Genomic DNA, 16,848 nt, shown 5'->3' on the forward strand with positions numbered 1-16,848 from the left:
TGAGAATTAAGTATGTATGTTCCCCAATTTGAAGAATTAAACGGGTTCCTCGTGTTTATGGTGACGAACAGCGCGAGACAGCGGGGATCTCTGTTCCCAGCCCTTCTGTGTTTTTCTAGAAGCTTACATTACGTTCTGGATACCAGCGTTGGTCAACAGGCCCTTGGTAAAACCAAGGATTTCCCACCGAACGACGCTGGTTCATGCTTCATCTACAGCATAGCAGCCATCAGGAAAGACTCCAACAGCAGTCGGGAGTTTTTCAGCCGTGTCCAACATCAGAGGTCAATACACGAAGGTGAGCTGGGAGAAATTCTCTTGGAGAAAAATAGTAGGGCATGTTGCCCTGGAAGCACTGCCACTGGTAAGGCCAGTTGTTCCGTGTGCAACTCCGCTTCAGTGAACTATTTACTTTTTACCAGTTCAACTATTACTTTACCGATCGACTTTTCATATGGTCATACAAGTCTAACTTATTTAAAGACAACTTTAAGGTGGACATACACACAGGCAACTAAGAAAAAAATCAGAAATTTCCGAGGTGAAGTTGGCAAAGAACGTGCCCATTTAAATGGTGATCAAGACTAGTTGAAGAATGCCTCGTGTCCAATATGTAAAAAGTTGATGTTATGTTATCACCAATAGGCCTAGTGTAAGTTTAACAGCTGAAACAATTTATTATTGAAAAGTTGTGGGAGAACAATTCGGTGGTCTGTGGAAAGCGGTTACCCGCGATCCCGTAAAAGGACGGTGCACAAGGGACTAACAGTTTAACAATGACCTTAAACTGTGGCTTCGTTTCGTTGGAAACATTAAGTAAATCTCGTTTAACTCTTGAAACCTTTTATATTGTTACGATAATCGGTATAAGTTAATCTTGCACTATTAGTATTAATAGTAGTAGACATTTTAGCCATTGTGTTAGAGCAATATCCCTTTGTTCAGATAAAAAAATTAGGTCTATTATGATTATACTGATTATACCCGTCAATTTGAATTTGAAATCATGACTATGAATTTGAAATGAAAATGATCACGACTATAGTTAATGTCTTAACATATTTCAGCAATTAAAACGTCATTGGATTTTAATTTAAATGTGCTTTGAATATAATACTGTGTGAAAATTTGATTTAGATCTCGTTTTCATGAAATTTGACTTTTTGTTATAAGGTTGGCGGCCTCTTTTAATACACAATGGTTGGTAGACTTATGTGGAAACGAAGAGTTTTTGTAAAAAATTACCATTCATGATTTTCTTTCTATTTCAACCCACCCCACTTCCCGGAGTTTTATATTCTTGCACAGTACACATAAGCTGCATTACTTACTAAACCTAGGGTGACCATCCTTGACCGGGCCCGCGGGCAGGTCGCAGGTGAGCCACAGGGGCGGATGCCCTAGAAGGTGAATGTGCCAAGTTCGAGTGAGAGGACTACGAGATGAGTGTAGACCGAGGCATCGACGAGCCTAGGTCGCCATGGAGCGCATCATCCTTTCACTGAGTAAGTAGTGATTAGCGGTTAGTTGCACATTTTATTTATGGCTTAATTTATGTGTGTTTCAAACGCAAATTTGCATGTTTAATGTTGTCTTATTTTTTAAAGGACATCCTTTAATTGACGTATTGTTATGTACGTAATTTTTTCAGGGAACATCATTGATAGTATAATAAGTAAACAACTACTTGATCAGTATTGCACGTGTTATTTAATTTACGGAAAGTAAATAAAAATACAATAACACTTGAAACATATATTTACACTTATACTGTTGACTCACATGACGGTTAATACGTATACAAGATGGTAAGTGATGATTGATTTCGATTGAACATTCCAATCATCATCAGATCCAATAGGCGAACGACTATTGTCACTGTTTAAACGTTCCACGCACAGTTCAAGGGCCCATGTACACTTGCGAATTCAAAAACGCACATGTCTTAAAAAAAAAAATAACACCTACACACACAGGATAGGACCGTGAGATAATAAACGTAGCCGCAGTTTAGACTTATAGTAAAATCCTGCTGATTTTTGTAAAAAAAAAATAAAACAGTAGGTCTAGTTACAAAAACAGTCCTTATTACTTCTATATAAACTATGCTTACAATTTTATTCACTTTAATGATTGCAAACGTTAAGAAAGTATCAAACATATTACAATTTAATCTAATTCAAAGAGTTCATAACAACGATATTTCTATTGTATTGGTTGACATTTTGTAAATCGGTTATGATTTGCATACATACATGTTACACCCACTTTCCTCACCACTAAGATATCAAACGCCTCTCCACAAAGTGTCATGTTTAGATTATCGGCACTTCGTGGAATTATTAACAACTCAGTGATATGATTTTCCAAACAGCATTGAATATTGTGTCGTGTTTATAGGATACGCTTGCTTGAATACGCCTTGTAGGATTATTTTCCATTTACTTTAACAGTGCATGTCGATTTCTCATAGTAATATCTGAAGCCTGCGACTTTGACGCGTGTTTCATGTTGATTACGTTGCACAGGTGTGGACTACACGTTTTCTCTTGTTTAGCGTATATTTTATAAATGTTACTTTACTCTTTAGCCAAAATACCAAAGAACAAGCAATAGTTTAACAATAGGTTGTAAAATTTACTTGAACAATTTAATTTTAAAGGTTAGATAAACCAAATTAAAATGCAATCATGTGCCTTCAACATTAACAGGACATAAATATACGTTGAAAATGTCTTCAGGCAATGCATAAACAAGAAGAAAAAAATAAAATTTATATCTATAAGTGTGGCATAGCTATAGGGGTTTATAGTAAATCCATAGTGATTCCGTAAAAGGTGTTTTTATTGTTCATCAGCCTCCAGCCTCCAGCCTCTTGATCATGCCGAATGGGAAGTGCAGCTTATATCATCTTGATTAGCAATAGATTCTCTCCATAAGGATTGTTTACGCTTCTTATAGAAGTTAAATTGATATCGGCAAAAATATAGAGCATAAGAAACATGTCAGCCGGGCTAGAAAATAACAGACTAAATAAAAATACATTTTATGAACGAGCGAAACCGATACAGTACTCGAAATCACGAGTAAAATTACAGGCTTAGTTTGTATGAAATATTGATACATTAATGTAAACTCTTCTAATGATTCGATATGAAAGTCATCTAATTCTTTTACTTGATTAATTATTTGCATATACAATTAAATACGCATTAGTTTATTTCAGACATAAGTATTCTCCATGAATAAGTGCTTAAGCCATCCCCGTGAAACCAAGACGCGAAGCTCGACGATCTCAACTCCCGTCAGATTTTTAAGTCTTGCAAAATCAGCTGATTAAAAGAAAATGTTATGTCTTTATACAAAACCTCCTACAAGACAGCTGCGAGACAAAAGTGGCAACGTTAAAGTTAGCTCTTTTCTTTCAAATCTAATTTTAACGGTACACAATATTTTACTGTAGTTGAACCTGTAAATATTACCGTAGATATAACTCACTTTCACCTTGCTGGGGTCTCATTTATCAATATATCAAATTTGTATTTCGCCAAGGAGCGTATGCTTAGGTGAATATGACAGAATAATGTGTGGATTAATGAATAATGATAATTTTGTTACCAACTATGATCAGCTGGATTCAGAAACAGCACGAAGAGACAGTGACAAAATCTATACGAATATAAGCTTGGTTGCATGTATAAAATATCCTAGTATGGCTGAATTACCTAAATATTGTGAACTCGATAACGTTTAATAACATTTTTGCCATGATCAATAACGGAGAGACAACCACAGTTGTACAAACCCTCTCGCATGAGTTATCCCAAGATAGTTAACCACATTAAACCACACCTTGGGCAGTCCAAAACGCTTAACTGTTTCACAATATTATTTAAACAAGTTCTTAAACAGCTCTTCGTGTTCAACACTCGTTGGTTGGAAAGGTGACTAAACAAACCAAGTCGTGTGTGTGTGTGTGTGTGAGTGTTGGGAACGTGACGTTGCCATTTCCAGGTCCTCATCCGCCGTTTACTATTCCTTGTCTGATTAACCGTTCGTCATCTCTAGTTACGCATTTCAGTTGCTTACGTAAGTCTGCCTAGACACGCCGACCGACCTGTGTTGTACCGCACTTCTGACATACAGATTACAGAATGTCACACTTTGTATCCCACGGAAGCTTTTGGACAAGGCCGTCAATTGAGTTGATTAAGTTCCGTTTTTTGTTACCTATCATTGCTGTGCCATGTGGGTACTCTTCCGAAGCGTAGTGTGAAAATAACTAGACAAATGAGTGGATATAGCACTCACCTTGTAGTTATAAAGATACCGGTTCGTTCCCAAAGAAGAGTCAGACAGTTTTTGAAACCCAAAACAGAACCAAGCTATCCTTGGCTATTGGGATTCTACTAAATGCTCCTGACTGATGAGTCGACCGATCTAAGGCAGTAACAAAGTTGACCCATCATCATTATTTATCTTCACTCATGTTAACCTTTAAGTACACACCCCATTCTCAGTGCGTTTTATCATGGTTTTATCTAGTTTACGCCAGCTGCTGAGTAGTGTGCGCCAGTATTATGCTAAAGCTGCACGTAGTCTGTTTAAGTGAACGATATTCTTTTATTTAATTACTACCAAAATTAATGAATCTGTTTGATGAAATACTTACAAATGTTTTAAGTGAAATCTGTCTGAACGCCTCAAACCTTTGTGGTTATGGGTATGTGGATAAAGGTTCACATTTGTCTCTCTGGCACCAAAGTCCGAGACACTAGTAACACAACCTTAGTTAAGAATTTTTTTGCAACGTTTAAAAGATTTACTTGCTATACCATCTGATTACATGAAGACTGTTGAATAGGAGGGTGAATAACATCTTGAAAAAACAGTTTACAGTGTTTTCATTAATGGAATGGTCTTTCAAACTACGCTTCTAACATACTCTGTATTGCATCTGAGGTATTCACCCCGAAGGCAATGGTCACAAGTAACTACGCTGTGAAAACAGCCATAAATACACTCATAACATTTATTTCAGTGTTGTTGGCGATCGTCAACGGAAGGCCGAGGATGGAAGATGATGAGGATGTGAGGAGAGCCATTCCTGGAGAGCCTGGAAGAGACTATCCCATCCTGAGGGTGGTTCCAGCTACCAGCTTCTCTTGTAGGAGAGAAGGTGAGTTGAACATACACTATTCTTAGAGAGTTTGTCGGACATTTTCCGTTAATTCACTACCACTAGTATATTAGGTTAGGTTAGGACTATGTTTACGAACTAACCTAACCTAACCGAACCGAACTTAACCTAACCTAATGTTCTAATTAGAGGTAGTGAATTAACGGAATACCCTGTAAATAAAGATTGAACCATATTTTCACCTTTACTTTAAATCGAATGCAACGCCTTGTGGATCATGTTGAATATCAATAAAGGATAGGTAAAGAGATGAGTGAAGAATAGTCACAATAATCCAATTCTAGAGAATAATGTTTGTAGAATGAACTCTAGCAAGTAACTCTGAAGCCAGCTCTTCAGTGGAACTGGTTCCAGAGATGGTTGCAACACCAAATTCCAATTAACTATGTAGCGTTCAAACTTACACACCTTATATGCAGCCACATGCAGATTACAAATACTGGGAACAAAATGGACCAAAATGAGTTTACTAACTACACGAGTAAATGTTTAGTTGGTGTAGAATAAATCTTGCTCTACAATTTCTTTTATAAAAAGAATCTAATCCATTATATTTTGATTTAATTACAGTACAATTTATGAAAACAAACTTCAAACGAATTTCCCCAAAATAAAAGAGGAAATCAAATTAAATATATTATTAACAGCAATAAAAACTTCAAAGTCTAAATACAACCTTTAACGAAAGTGGTATTTTTATTTTCATTATTTTTAATTTAAAAGTAAAATTAGGAGACAAGAGAAAGACATAATTATCTCAGTCGAAAGTTGTTTAATTACTTCAACCTCTTTAAATGTAGATTCTTTGTATCGTCAGATTGAATTCACCAAAGATTAAATAATTTATAAACGTTTAAACTCTTTTGGCAAAGTAACAAAAATGTAAAATCCGTAATACGTATAGTTGAACAAAAATTGTCGTTTTTGTTGTTGTTTAAACGCAATTTTTTTATCAGCAATTAAACGATATTATTATATTTAGTATAACGATTTGTTTGCAACTGCAATGAATTACTGTAATCGTCTAGAATATCACATTTAATATTTTCAACAAAAGTAGAACAAATCCTGCAACTGAGGTGTGATTAGTCTCATTAGAAGAAAACTGACGGATACATTTTGTCATATTTACACGTGTAGCTTAAAAATTGTATAAGAATATTCTTAATTAATGTTTAGTCATGAAATAATGTTTAAAACTCTTGTGTAGGCCATATAAAACTTTATAATAATCCTATAGTACTGATATACTGTATAAGAAATACTTCGGTAGTAGTATTAATATATAATAGAGTAGAAATACTCTTTTAATTTTATATTATTATCGACTAATTAACCACTAATCATTTATTGACCAAGATTAGTCAATAAAAATACCAAATAGGTCCCTCTAGTATCTATTATTATAATATATTTATGATCAATATTACTTTCCGTAGCCCTAAATAAATTCATTCTTTACTACATGAAATAAATAAAAATTACTTCGTGAGAATTATATGTGCTATAAAGACCAAATAATTTTTCCATAAATTCCAGATATATCCACAATGGTACTTTTAAACTTACACAAGACGGTAAATATATTTTAAAATATGTTACACGGTGATCATAATTTCAGTCAGTAACACCGGTCAAAGGCAAACAAAATTATCTTCATAGCTTTACAGTGTCACATTTTCAAATTTAATTAGCCACTATTTATAATTCCTAAATATGTTTATAAACCTGATCTTTGCGACCGTCTACATTACTTTCACCAGTACAATACCTCACAAATAAACTTCAGGCAACTCAATTGTCATGCATGTAAAACCAGTTCTCGCCTTCACGAGTGTTAAAGGTCAGTGGTTTAAGCCTTTGGGGGAATTTAAATCCATCCATATTGTATTATAATAATGCTCATAATAATAATTTAGTTAAATAAAATAATGCATCATATGTTAGTTTGATATATACAAGATCAGCCATGTTTATGTTTCATTCTTGAGTTGATCGTAAATAAAGTATTTATTTAAACTTGAATTTTTATTAAAATTTTTTAACTAAAAACATGTATTTGGCGATTCCATCATATAAAATTAGATCCAGGGATCGTAAGTCGAAAGTTTTAAGTTTTGTTTTGAAACGTCATCAATCAGAGAAATTATAAAAATGTAATGTGCTGCAACCAAGGTATTTAAAATTTTTGGAATCATCTAGCTACTTTTAAAAATTAAAATTTTAAAGAGTCTAATAACAAATTAATTCACTAGGAGAATAGGTTAATTGATACATAATTTAACCCTCCAAATAATTATACTATTCGTAGATTAAATCCTTAAACAGTTCTAGAATAAATCATTCCTAGAATTTAACCTTTCTCTAGAAAAACACTTTTTTCAGTTCTCTAAAAAGTGCTTTGAAACACAATAATCGTACTAAAATTAAAACTCAATATGGTTTATGGAGAGTTTTGTTAACGAGTTTGATATTCCCGGCTTAAAAGTCTGTGATATGCTTTGCAGTGCATGTATATTACATTACAATCACTTTCCTATTTTCATTGATTTATCTGTGTTAAGTGCATTCCTACTTAAAACCCTTACTTTTGTACCTATAAACAAATTTGGGGGAATTAAGTTTAGGAAACTATTCTAGGAAATAATAGAACATATTAGAAATATTAGTTTGTTGTGTTAGTATTCACTGAAAACTAATATTTAAATTTGCTTTGAGTACTATCCAATTTGCCAATTTGCTTCTCTATTGTAGCTATTGTGTGATTACTATTGTATTGCCGTCACCTATTGTTAACCCATTATCGATTGTTGTCATGTAACTGTTAGTCCGTTACAACATAGAAGAGACTCTTTATGTAGGATCTTTCTATTTTTTTTCTGTGAGAAAATTATATAAATATAGTAAGTAACCCTAATGTATTTGGTTCGATTCTGAGAAGAGCCAGACGCTATTTAATGGTTTGAAACTGTGCCCAGCTGTTCTCGATCTGGCTGAAGAATTGTTCCAGGCAATGAAATAACTGTTAAGTCAGTAACAAAGTTACTAAAGGCTCCGCAGCCTTCATTCTACACTGATCATTATTATGTTGGTCTTATAACATGCTCAGTTGCGTCCACACATTGGAGGCGATTATGTCACAAAATCCCCTGTCCGGAACAATTGTTGAATGTTTTTCGATAATTTTGTCATAAAAAAAGTAAATCAGATGTCGTAGTCTGCTTAGTGCTTATTTAAAACTTCGATGCAATAGGAACGAGTTCGATTCCCGGCATATCCACAAAAATGTGAAGCCTTTAGACTGCTTAACCTTTTATTAGAAGCGTTTATTGTTCCCAAATACAAAATTCCCCGCCGAAAAAAATTCGAAGTTTTGCTCGGACTGTCAACACATCCAAGTTGCACTAGGTCACAGACGCTAAAGGTAATGAGAATCGCCGGGAGGTCAAAGTTGATGGAGTCAGTGAGGCAGACTCTAGCAGAACTGGTTTGAGGAGAGAGGAGTGTGAAGCAACTACCACAGACGACCTACTCATCTTGCCCATTAGATAACTCCGCGATTGATTCGGCTGTGGCACACGTAATAGTCAACATGTGTGGGGGTGTGGCTAACGTGTGTGTGTTGTACAAATATGTACAGGGTGAGTGGCTAGCATTGATGGTTTGCGAGTTTGAATGTATGCAGAGAGCTTGTAAAACGAAAACGTCGAGGATAGGTGTAAATTTTACAAGTACTGTAATAAGATCTATGAAATGAAATGTAGATCTGTCTGTCAGTATATGTGTTGTCTGATACAATGCGTGTGTTTGTTCAAACATTGTATGTTCAGAGAGGACGAGTGGTATTGCTGCTTTGTGAGTTAATTAGAGACAGTACGATTGCATAAGGAAAACGTTAAAGGTAAAACATACTTGTAGTGTTTAATACAAGCATGTAAAATCATATGTATGTCTATCTGTATGATTGTATTGATAAGTGCCCGCCATGTCTTTTGTACTGTATAAAAGAGTGGCAAAAATTGCGAACATTGCGATGTGCATACAGAAAGGTCGGTTGTAATAGGAAAACGTCAGTGGAAATTTTTAAAACATAAAGTTGGTTATATATAATAATTTATACATATGCGATCAAAATAAATGCAATTATTTTGATAATATTAAATACTAAATACTGATCAATTGGCAACTGGTAGGACAACCACACAAGTAGTGACAATTTAATTACCTAATTATCTTTAGAATGATTTATTGGATGTTTAAAAACGTATCTTACCATCGTTTATTATGTTAAAACTCACAAATAACCTCAGTTTGTGCTCGTGAAAGTCGTCAATTGACATCACTAAGAAAGTTTTTAATTTTTACATTCTTACATTTTGATTTTTCATGGAAAACTCAAAGGAATTATTCTTGTTTTTATTGTATATTTTATTGTATAGAAACTTATTAAATTAAAATTAGGTAGTACTGTATACACATTTTAGCAATTTTCCCATATAGAGGATAAGCTATTACCATAGGTCTCATGATAAGTCCAGGACCCGGTACCAATTTACTTATTTGTTTTCACGTCCCCAGAGATAAAAAACGCCATCCGTTCATATTAATATAAAAATATGATACTCGAACCAACATGATCGGGCCATGGGAACTGGGTTTTATGGGGTAAAAATGGGGGGTTTTTAAAAATTTTCCCCCTCAAAACATAAAACTTCCCAATTTGACCCCAAACTAATTTGAAGAGTTTAAAGAAACAAATAATCTAGTATATTTAAGTGTTTTTGTACGGTTATTGTTTAGGCCCTATAGTGAAAATAATCCAATTTTAAATTCACATATTATGTTTTGCTGAGAATAACTTAGTGAACTGTTGTAGTTTACTTGTTTATTGATATATTCCTTATCAAACTTGGCAATTTTATTTATTTGAAATTAAGGTTTTAAAATGTAACTAAAAACACACATTATTACCCTCCTTGTGGCAACAAACCTAGGTACTCGTTAAACCTAAAGCTATTTAAAAATAGGTTTATTAGTATGCTGGTTTGCTACGGTGGTGGTATTTTAACGTTACCTAAAAACTATTCGATGACTTAAGGAGTCAACTTAAGGACAATAGAATTGTTAAAAAAATAGAATTTAAATTATTTGATAGCCTATTTAGTTTAGTAACAAGGGAAATCCTGCAAATCTCAGAGAAGCTGATTAAATTTCTATTAGTGTAAGATTTGAGTTTACGACGCTTTAAATTACAGTCCATAAAATTCTTTACGACTCTTGTCTTTACGCTTGATTTCAGCAGCATCTGTAGAACAGGAAAAGTTGAGTAGTAAAATTTGAGAAAAGTAGAAAATATCGTTTTCTACTAATTTGTTTACACCTTATTATGAACTTTAAATTTAAAAATACACATTTTATAAATAACGTATAATAATTGGCGGTCCGTAACACGTATCAAATATCTTCATTATAAATTAAGCAGCCTAATGTATAACAATAAAACAAATTTTACACTTAATAATTAAAATTCTCAACTGATTTTCAGAGTGTTTTTAGTTTTTAATACATTAATTACCTTGCTATTTGTTTGTAATCATTAATAGGAGAAGATGCATTTTATTTAGTTTTATTTTGTGCACTTTGAATACGCATTTTTTTAAAGTTTGGCTATTGCATGGTGTTGAAAAAATACTTGAAATAAATAACAGGCTTATCATCGAAGTTTTAGACTTTCTTAGTTGGGATATATCCGAGGTCGATAGAAAACTGTGCAACACATATTTTTAAATAATATATCAAGAAGCACAGGTAAGACATGCAGCAGACCTTTGCTTCATATTCGACAACTTTCATGTACACACGTTTCATATATACTACCGTGTATAGTCAATGATACTACAGTCAAACGTGTATTGCTAAACATGTATTTTAAACTTTTCTAGTGCATAAGGGTTCTGAAACATGCCCGAAACATCATGACAACAAATTTGCCGTCAGGCTACTGATCAAAATACGTCCCTAATAATTTGGAGAAAAATTATTGTAACACACAGAGAACAAATCATAACTTCATAATTACATAGATTAAAACCCTAGTTACTAGATAGGCAAACTCCCGTTAATAGCTTAGAAGTGTTGATACCGATTTTGGAAGGAACTTCTATCCTTCATAGCCTTTTAGCGAATTTCCCTATAGGGAAGTAGCTATTACCAGTATTACCGTAGGTCTCATGGTAAGACTTAGGCCCGGGACCGATTTACTTTTTCATTTTGATGTCCCCAGAGGCCAAAAACACCATTCGTTCAAATTTTTATATATCTATATATATATATATAGATATTTATATATATATGTGTCCGTGAACACGATAACTTGAGTAATTTTTATCCGATTTTGATGAAATTTGGTTTGGAGGTGTAAGGCGGGATAAACTTGAATGAGTTCGCGATCCAGCATGATCGGACCATGGGAACAGGATTTTATGGGGGGTTTTATGGGGTAAAAATTGGGTTTTCTCACTTTTGACCCTCAAAACACAAAATTTTACAATTTTTCTCTAAACCTTCTTAAAGAGCTTAAAAAACAAACAATTCAGTATATCAAAGTGTTTTTGTATGGTTATTGGTTACGGAGAAAACAAAAAAAATTTAAATTTAAAATTCCCATGTTATTCTTATGGAGAATATTGTAAAATGTTGTAGTTTGCTTGTTTATGGATATCTTTTGATCAAACTTGGCAAATATATTCATTTTATACTAAGCAATAATTATTTTACTTAAAACACACTATTTATTACAAACATTTATTTTGGGACAAGATATTTATTTTTGGGTTGTAGCAGCAAACCGTAAATCGTTAAACCTAATGTTATTTAAATAGACCGATTGAAAATCAATTCAGCCAAATGGAAATTCGCTTAGACGGCAGGTTTGCTGCGGCGGGGGTATTTTGTTTAAACTATTAAAATTATTCAAAGAACTTACTGAATTTAAGGGCAAGTAGTGGAGAACTACCGGTTTAACAGCACTTGGGGCGTTTTTTCCCATAAGAATAACATGGGGATCATTTTTTGGCCACCAAAACCAAAAATCCTGATCTTTGCCTAAATATCCCTATATAATTGTCAAACCTTATTTCTTACTTATTCCCTATAAATATATTCGATATTAAGCTAAAAAAGCTATTTCTTACATTTATTTACCCTTACAAGTGTACATTTAGAGTAGATACAATAGGACAATATGACCTCACTTTAGGCACGTTTTCCCCATAAGAATAACATGGTGAGCTTTTTTTGACCACTTTTTTAAAAATCCAGCTCTCGGCCAATACAAGCCTATATTAATGTTCAATACCATTGTATAACACTATTAAAATTTCAAATCCACATCCATTCACAAGTATATTCTCAAAATCATCAACTTGACAGTGCGAGGTTTGTACGCGAACTCGGGCGCGCTCCCGGCTCACGGCGCGGGCATGCTCCGGGCTCTCGCTCCTGACCCATGGTTGGTCTTCTCGTCTCTAGTGGTAGCTCTTGATTAAGTCCTGGGTGGGTGACCTCCTGTTGAAGTAATTTCTAGTTAAATTGTTAAAAATCTTTAATTTCTAGTTAAAAATTTTGAAAATTTCAAAAATTTTGAAATTTTCGAAAAGTCTATAAATAGAAGTGACATCCGGGTGATATTTCATTCTGGACCATGAGGCCCACCTGTCAACACTGCTCCGTGTCGCTCTCCACCAAAAGTAACCTGATTCGCCACTACAAGGTAATTCATCAAATGAAGGTGAAACTGTGCAAAGTTTGCAATTTAATCTGTGATAATAACGTGGCTTTAAAATCTCATATATTACAAAGACACAAAAGTTGTAATTTTTGTAAAAGAAATGTTGTTGGACATTTTAAAAGACATGTCAATTCTTGTAACAATTGTCCATACACAATGATAAAATTTGTTGGTGAATCGATTAGAGTTGACCTTGAAAGTACTCTGAAGTCTTATCCTCTGCCAATAAAATGGACTTTAGTTAGGAGAATCAAATTTATAAAATATTCAATGGATCAAAATGGAAAATTAGTTAATGAAAAAGAATGTATTGCAGATTTTAGAAGCCTTACTACCTTAACTATTGAGAAGAGAGATTTAAAGCCTCAAATTGAAAATGCACTTTTAAAGATTGATGCGTCGATTCATAAATATCAAGCCCAAGGCAGTGGATGGATATATGACCATACTAAATATTGGCAGTTGCATGTTTATAAGTATAAGCCTTTAACTCCAAAGTCATATATCCCCACACCAAAAAGTATTCAATCAAAACATGCAGTTTTAAATATAAAAAATTCTGATAATAAATGCTTCCTTTGGTCAATTTTAGCAGCTTTATATCCAAGGAACTCTAATGAAAGTGCTAATAGAGTCTCTAATTATGTACCCTATGAAAGTCAGTTGAATATGACAAACATAAAGTATCCTGTGAAAATATCTGATATAGATAAATTTGAAATACAAAATAACATAAGTGTTAATATATTTGGGGTTGAATATGATAAATTTATATATCCATTAAGAACAACTAAACTAAATAGTAATATTCATATAGATTTATTATTATTACAAGAAGGTCGTAAATTACATTACTGTTTAATTCGTGATTTTGATAAGTTAATGTTCCACTCTACAAAAGATGACCATAAGAAGCATTTTTGCAAGTTATGTTTGCAACATTTTTACACTAATGATATATTAGAACGTCATATAACATATTGTAAAAACTTTGATGCCCAACGAGTGGAAATGTCTAAACAAGATACATTACAATTTAAAAATTATAAATATCAACTTAAAGCTCCATTTGTAATTTATGCAGATTTTGAATGCTTTATAAACTCAAACAACCATACTCCATCTGGATTTGCATTTGTTGTAGTGAGAGATTCTAAGATTATTTATGAAGAGTTATATAGTGGTTCAAATGTTATGGATGTGTTTTTCAAAAGATTGTTTGAGACTTATGACTTCATTAAAAGCCAAATGGTGATATATATTCCTCTTGTAATGACTCCAGAGCAAGAGGCATCTTTCCAAAACTCAACACACTGTCACATTTGTGAAAAGCCCCTATATTTTGATAGGGTACGTGATCACTGTCATTCATCTGGCCAATACCGTGGAGCTGCCCATAATGATTGTAATTTAAACTATAAAGTAACAAAGAAAATTCCAGTATTCTTCCATAACTTAAAAAATTATGATGGTCATTTAATAATGCAACACTTGGGAAATTGTAATCGTAAATTAAATTGCATAGCTAAAGATATGGAAAAATATATATCATTCTCTGTTGATGATTTAGTATTTTTAGATTCCTACAACTTTCTGTCACTTCCATTATACAAATTAGCTTCCAATTTAAATACATTTAGATTCATTGACAATCCACTACTACAACGCAAAGGTGTATTTCCCTATGAATATATGACAGGACCAGATAAGTTTGCAGAGTCTCTACCCCCAATTGAAGCCTTCTATAGTACTCTAACTAAAGAACATATCTCTTCCAACGAATATGAACATGCTAAAAATGTCTGGACCCATTTTAATATAAATAATTTACAAGAATATCATGATTTATATCTTAAAACAGATGTATTGCTACTGGCTGATGTGTTTGAGACATTTAGAGACCTGTGTTTAAAAGATTATAAACTGGACCCCGTACATATGTATTCACTTCCTGGATTAACATGGGAGGCCTGTCTTAGAATGACTGGTATAAAATTACAATTATTTCAAGATATTGACATGCATTTGTTCATAGAAAGTGCGATTAGAGGAGGAGTCAGTATGATTTCCACACGTTATGCTAAAGCAAATAATAGATATATGGGTGAACACTATGATCCCAATCAAGAGAGTGTCTATTTAATATATTTAGACTGTAACTCACTATACTCTACAGCAATGTGCGAGCCACTCCCTGTGGATGGATTCCGTTGGACTAATGAGATAGACTACAAATACAATCAAAATGATGAGTTTGGATACATTTTAGAAGTTGATTTAAAATATGATAAAAGCTTACATGATTTACATAATGACTATCCATTAGCACCAGAGAAAATGAATGGCAAATTAATACCAAATTTAAATGACAAAACTAAATATATATTACATTACAAAGCATTACAAAAATATGAGGAATTGGGTTTGATTGTTACAAAATACCACAGAATTTTAAAATTTAGACAATCAAAATGGCTTGCACCCTATATTAATTTTAATATTGAAAAACGAAAAAGTGCTAAAAATGATTTTGAAAAAGACTTTTACAAATTGCTAAATAATAGTCTCTTTGGTCGAACAATTATGAATCAACGAAAGTTTCGTGATATATATCTCAAGGATGAGTCACTATTAACAAAATATGTCACTAATCCAAGGTTTGACTGTAGCAAAAAGTTCGATAACAATTTACATGCTATACATTTAAATAAATTAGTTGTTAAGTTTAATAAACCTATATATTTAGGAATGACCATTTTGGATATTAGTAAAGTAATAATGTATGATTTCCACTATAATTATATGTCAAAATTTAAGAATAAAAGATTTCTAATGACAGATACAGATTCTTTAATGTATGCTATAGTTATAGAGGACTTTTACAAGGAAATAGAATGTGACTTACACTATTTTGATACCTCTGGATATAGTAAAGACCATTTCTTATACTCTGATAAAAATAAAAAAGTCACTGGCAAGTTTAAAGACGAATTAGATGGTTATATTATGTATGAATATTGTGGTTTAAGACCAAAGTTATATTCTTACATTCCTCTAAAATGGTTATATGAAGAGGACAAGCAAGCTTTAGAGGTCAAAAAAGCTAAAGGAGCTGATGGTGCTACAGTTAAACATCTCCTTAGACATCAACATTATTTGAACTGTCTTGCAACTGGGCAAGATTACTATGAGAATGTGACAAGAATTAAATCTACAAATCATCACCTTCAAACCCTGACCATGAATAAGAAAGTACTATCGTTTGACGATGACAAGAGGTTTATTCTAGAAGATGGCATCAACACCCTTGCTCTTGGTCATTATAGAATTGATCAAACATAAATTATATGTTTAGATATATTCAATGATGCAAAATAAATGCAAATGTTAAAAAACTTCAGTCTTTCATTTATTTACCCTTACCATCCTCTTGATAGAATTGGTCAAACATAAATCTATATTTGCCATTATTCTTTGACCTTTCTTTGTCTATTACAAAAAAGCCATATTTAGTTTTATCCCAACATTGATGACAGAGATTTTTAAATTGGTCAAATGAAAAGTCATTTCCAACATGATTGTGATATACATGTTTTAAATTTAAATCGTCTTGTTTGAATAATATTAGGAAATTTACATTATCACGTAAATGTTTATGTACTTTGCTGTAAGATTGACACAAGTAAAAACAGTTAATATTTTTATGTCGACCCATTGAAAAAAATTGTGTAATATTTTGACTATTTATGTCATCAAATACAACAACTGACTGTGATTTTACATCATTTGGTGTGATTTCACAGTCAGTAAACGTGTGTAATTTCACTTCGTCACACAAACTAAATATTTCAATTATTTT

Source organism: Macrosteles quadrilineatus, unplaced genomic scaffold (assembly GCF_028750875.1).
Source record: "Macrosteles quadrilineatus isolate MER2022 unplaced genomic scaffold, UCM_ALF_1.0 Scaffold_6__1_contigs__length_79288215, whole genome shotgun sequence".
Lineage (NCBI taxonomy): Eukaryota > Metazoa > Arthropoda > Insecta > Hemiptera > Cicadellidae > Macrosteles > Macrosteles quadrilineatus.